General features: G+C 33.8%; 1 pseudogene; it reads left to right on the plus strand.

The window, feature by feature from the left end:
* Positions 1 to 1,608: 1,608 nt before the first annotated feature.
* LOC116027790 lies at positions 1,609 to 5,650 on the plus strand (annotated as a pseudogene).
* The last annotated feature ends 384 nt before the right edge of the window (positions 5,651 to 6,034 follow it).

Genomic DNA, 6,034 nt, shown 5'->3' on the forward strand with positions numbered 1-6,034 from the left:
TATAGGTTCCATATTACTTGTACATTCCATAACAATAATGTTAAAAATATCTATTTGAAATCTTTTGAATGATACTAATAATAATACTCCGTAATATATTTGAATATTAGTTGTTTATTCATAGGCTTGCAATATTAATAAAATGAACACTCTACATTGTGAAGATGAACCTCCAATATTATCTTAATGAAAATATTTTAGTTTTATCAGTATTATGACGTAATTGCATTATTATTTTAAAGATGAACATTCAGTATTGTAAAAATGAATAACTAATATAATGAACTTGCATCGTTTTATTAATTGTAAAACTTAAGATCTATCATTATAATGTTGTTACATTACAATTGTAAAAATTAAAACAAACTTGAAGTATTATAAAAATGAATTTGTTGTGTTTGCTTAATGAACTTATTTAATGTTTATCAATATAATGATGAATTTACATTAGTATTGTAAAATTGAAATTACAATATTTTGAAAATGAATCAATAATATATTGAAAGTAACTTAATATTTTCATTTGACTAGTGCTAACTTTGTTACTTAAACCCACAACCTTCCATATGAGAGTGAAACTTAGTACCACTAGATCATAAGATCTTGGCAAAAATAACCTAATATAATCGTATGGTAATTTAAAACATTAAAATAAAAATATCAATATAATTATCATTTAAAATATCTTAATTAAAACTTTTTAGTGATATAAGTATTTTTTGAGAAAATTAAATGATATACTTTCATTTGTTTAACAAAATAAACTTATGAGGCTAGACTTTTGCTAGAGGTTGTTCCCTAGTACTATCACACTGGGCTGGTCCGCCCTACCGCGAGCTTAATTTCTAGCGGGCCGACCCGTTAGGCCCGTGGGCTAGAATTCATGCAATCCTAGTCTGTCCTGCACGGGTTGGCGGGTTCCGCGGTTTTTTTTTCTAAATTAAGTAAAAAATTATAGAGATGACAAAAATGACATATCTAATATATATATATATATATATATATATATATATATATATATATATATATAGTTATATTTATATATTTATTTATTTTTTAATTAATGAGTGTTTGGCCCGCGGGGGCTAATTCACTTGGGTTGCGGGTCAACTTTGACCCGCCCCGTTAGGCTTGCATTTTGTGGGCCTAATTTTTCATGACCCGGTAGGCTTCTACCTACTTTAACAATATGTTCTCACTTTGTCTCCGACTCGACCTGCAATCGCTTATGACAAATTTTACCTTTACCACATGACCAGTTGAGTTGTTTGACAATTTTTTTTTTCTAATTAGATTGACGTGTATAACACTTTAGCAATCCGTATCGATATACTCCTATACATATACTCAACAGCTCAAGCCTTCTCCGTGGTCCGTCCCCTACGCGAACCAGCCAAGGTATGCCTCGATTCAGACCAATAAACTGAGAATTGAAGAAAAATGTAAAATACCTAATTTTTGACCAATATAATCACAAATACATATACTAATTATTAGAATTAGACTAGGGGCCCCCAAAATTTTGGGGCCTGTGTGTTGCACGTCTTGCAGCCCTAAAGTCCGGCCCAGCCTGCAGTGCGCGTTTATACTGTTTGCGATGAATCCAAGTTCGTTTGTCTCTAAGAAATTTTGTTTGATTAACCAATTTTCGGCCATTTTCTTATTTCACTCGAATTTGTTGGTATCTCTGGCAGATTTTTGATTGTGAGGAACGTTCCATCTCTGGGTTGTGGTGATGATCTCGCAAAATTGTTTACCACTTATGGAGAAGTTGAAGAGTACTGTATTCTTGCTTCAATATTCAGTCTTTTATTTTTCTTTTCCTTTTTTTAAAGCTCTCTTCGGGTAGCCTAAAACGCAATCTTGGATTTCTGCCAAATTAAAATCCTTTTCATTTTATTCACCTTTTGTTTGTTGAAGGTTGGGATTTTGGAAGTCTGAGGGAATTCCACATTGTGGATTTATGGTTACTGCACTTGGAAAATTTGTGTCTTTGGATTAATATGTTATGCTATTATTACTATGCTTTTCATTTCATTGATGTTATTCTGTATATAAGTGATCTGTCTAATTGCTTAGCAGTTAAATTTTCCATTCCTTTTCTCTAATGGATTGTTTTTGAGTTAATAACCAATTTAGTTGTTGATTAGAGTGGTTTTTCTCGATTTAGTGGACTTTTTGTGCTTAATTAGGTTATTGACTTTGATGGTTTATTCTAATTGAGTCTTCTGCTAAGATAACTTGGTAATTTCACCTATATTAATACCCTATTTAGTCATGACTATAGTAGTTTTAGTGTTTTACCCAAGTTAGTCTTCGACTATAGTGGTTTTTCTTGATTTAGTCATTGATTCTAATAGCCAAGGACTCAATTGGGTAAAATCATCGAAGTGGAGGACCTAATTAAGCAAAAAAAATCATTTACGACTAAATCGAAAAAAACCTCTATAGTCGATGACTAAATTAGGTATTAACTCGGATTGTTTTCTTTTTCTCTGGCATAGTCTAAAAGCTGAATCATAGACCTAAAGCAGCTTCTTTTCCCCTCCATATGCTTTCCCTGATTGGTGCAACTCTTATTGGAATTGTTATCTTTCGAACACTATTTATAATGCTAATCTTTTGGTATTATTTTTGTACTAAGTACAATTGTTTTTCTATTGTTTTGCTCAGATGTAAACCCATGGATGCCGAAGACTGCGAACCATTTACTGATGTCTACTGGATCAAGTTCCAAAGGGTAGACAATGCCAGGTCACATTAACATTCTATTCTTTTTACTGCCTAGGTTTTTTGTGTTTTAAAACTGATTTATGAAGAACCGAAGAAACTTGCAAAATGAAAAAAAATGGTGAAAAGTGCCTTGGTTATGTACTTCATGTATCAATGGAATCTGTTATATGACTCTGTTAGTTTAGAAAATGACAGTATATTTCTTATATTATATTTAGATTCCTTGTTGTTCAAATGGAGGATTATGCTTTGGGAAATGGCTAAAGAAAAGAAAATTAAATGAGGTTATCTTAGCCTTTGCACCCAGTAAATATACGCTATGGTATCCTAATACATAGTATACACTATTTGGTATGGAAAGCATAAGGGACTGTTGTTATGCATTTATATTGATTTTTGAGGATTTCTTCGCGACCTTTGACGCTAGAAATACTTTCTTTCTTCGTTTGTGAGGCCTTAGGAAGTTAAGATATTGGATATTTGGATAGTAAACTATTGAGTATATTTTTAACTTTAAAAATCAAGAAAAAAAAATCACTGGCTACTCTATTTTTATTTGGGTCTTCTGACTCTTCTCATTAATATGTCAGCATTTGTATCAGGTACAAGTAAGAGTTTAATGCATAATTAGAAGTTTAGTTTATGCGAAATCAGAATAAATACCATTTATATGAACAAGAATATAGCATTACCTTAATAAAAGGGCACAATTACACACTTCAGTACTGTATAACTGTATCTTCTGTGTGATTGGTTGTCCTTGGTGATTGTACATGTAGCATCTAAATAGTGAATATAGCGATATGCCATCTTGGCATGTATATGGGGGTGCGGCTTGAGAAATATAAATGTTTTTTGATATAGGTTTGCCAAGAGGAAATTGGATGAGTTTGTATTCCTCGGGAACAGGCTCCAGGTCTCTTATGCACCTCAATATGAGAGCCAATCTGATACAAAGGAGAAGTTAGAGGGGAGGAGAAGGGAAGTTCAGACACGAGTAAACTGTATGTCATTCACTTTCTGACTTGTAAGGTTGCAGAAGGCACTAGGCGCTAGTCGGGCGCCTAGTGCCTAGAGTGCCTAGGTGGTTGAGTAATAATAATAGGCTCTAGCCACTCTCCACAGTCCACAGGCCTGAGCGTCGCCGTTGCCAGTCATCCAAAGCTTCCAGCTGTCCAGTCGTTGCAACCATACTCCTAGTTGTCGCTGTCGCCACAGCCTTCCATCCTGGTGGTTTGCGACTTGGCCGAGTTGGGTGCCTAGTCGGCCGGACGACTAAAAGACGCCTAGGGGTGAAATCCCCTCGGCCTAGGGGTGCCTAGCGCCTAGGCCAATTTTTACAACACTATTGACTTGTACTTTGTATTGGTTGCTTGTTCTTTCCCTTCTGTCCCGAGGCCTGATGCTACTTACAATGTTTCAGCTCAAAGATCCAAAAGTTCTGCAATCCTGGGGCCAGGGCCTGATGCTGCCAGCAAATCTGTAATCACTTCAACCTTTTCACATATAACTTCTAAACCATTAGAAATTAATCAAAGGTAATTTTCTTTGCAAGATGATGTGGATAGAATGATGATTTTTCATATATAGGAACTATGTACTAAGACATAAAATTGATGTGTTTTCTTTAGTCAGTTCATGGAGCCATAGGAGACCGCTAATAATAGAGATTCCTCTATGACTATAGTATCTTCTAACAAGGTTAGCTATAAATGAATATCATGAAATGAAATCCTTGCATTGTTTTTGGTAACATTTGCAAGAGAAATTTATGTTCTAAAGCATTTTCCTCTTTTTGCCATTCTAGTTTTTCTTGACTGACAATAGGGCCGGGGTTTTCTCGTTCTGTTCAATCACAGGAATATTTTTCATTGGAATCTATGAATCAAACTGTTCAGTTGGTTAGGGAAAAATTAAATAAGGTAAATGATAATTTTACTGTTACTTGATTTAGAGGTTGAAATGGACTTCATCGTGGCATATTAATTTGTCCATTTTCCTTAGATACAATCCAGTGCAGAACATTCAGAAGCCGGAGCTTCCAAGAAAGCGTGAGTGGACAATAGGAGGAGAATTTGACAAGTTTCTGACAAGTGATGAGAAAAGAAGTTGCTGTTGCTTTATTCAAGGTTTCATGCTTTCCATCTATCTCTATACTAAAATTGCTATGCTAGGTTTATTGATTTGCGTATAGGGTGTTAATGAACAGAGCTTTCGATAGACTACTCGTGTTTGTGTTTAGTAAGCGTTTGTTTACTTTCACTTATTAAGGTAAACGAACATAAATAAAAAAATTTTAGAGCTCGTTTAATAAACGAACAGAACCTGAACATTTGTATGCTCGTTTGCTAAGAGTTCGTGAACACATTCGTTAGTGTTCATTTAATAATGTTCATGAACATGTTCATTTAATAATATTCACGCACATGCTTGTTTAGTGTTCATTTAAGACCTGTTCACGAACAAACTCATTTAAGTGCAGTTTAGTATTATTATTATTATTTTTTTAATTTTAAGATACTACTTTAGTTTAGCCTAATTTTGTATAGTCGTTATGTTGTTTGGTTGATTATTGTTCGTGAACATTGACTATTTCTTATTCACGAACAAATTACTACTGTATTTCTTATTGGCATTGGCTTGATAGTCGACTAACTTTATGGGCTTCAATATGGCTTACATGTTTATGTTGATACTGCAGCATGGTCTAAGATGTTCCAAGAAATCATTGAAGGACTTTGGCCATCTAATACTATACTGTGGTTGCCATGAAAGATATTTGCTTTGCAAATCCCTCAAGGGCAATGGGAAAATTGAATGCACACTTATATAGCTTGTCATCTATATCTTGTGAATGAAATATGTACAATCAATCAGGCAATTTCCAGTTTATTATGGATGAATATAGATGTCAAAATATCAGCTTATGTTTAGTCTCTGTCCAAGTCCCAAAGGGGCAAATAGGTTCTATCTTACCACTCTTGTTTTTTTTTTTTTAATAATAATTATATTTTTGATGTTCGTCACATTTGTTTATTTATAATATATTGTCGCATTTTTTCTTCTCATCTAGCTAGGATTACAATTCTTGGGGGTTTGGGATTGAATTTTCAATTCCTTGAAATGAGAGAATTGCAATTCCTTTCAACTAAACAACCTGGTTATACGGAGCAAACGAAATCTAAGGATAATGCCAATGAGCAAATAGCAATTTTGGTCTACGAGTATTAGTAAAACGACAATTTTTATTCACATGTTTAATTCCTATCAATTTTCATCCATGATTATTATTTTAGTGTTG

The sequence above is a fragment of the Ipomoea triloba genome, chromosome 8, assembly GCF_003576645.1.
Source record: "Ipomoea triloba cultivar NCNSP0323 chromosome 8, ASM357664v1".
Taxonomy (NCBI): domain Eukaryota; kingdom Viridiplantae; phylum Streptophyta; class Magnoliopsida; order Solanales; family Convolvulaceae; genus Ipomoea; species Ipomoea triloba.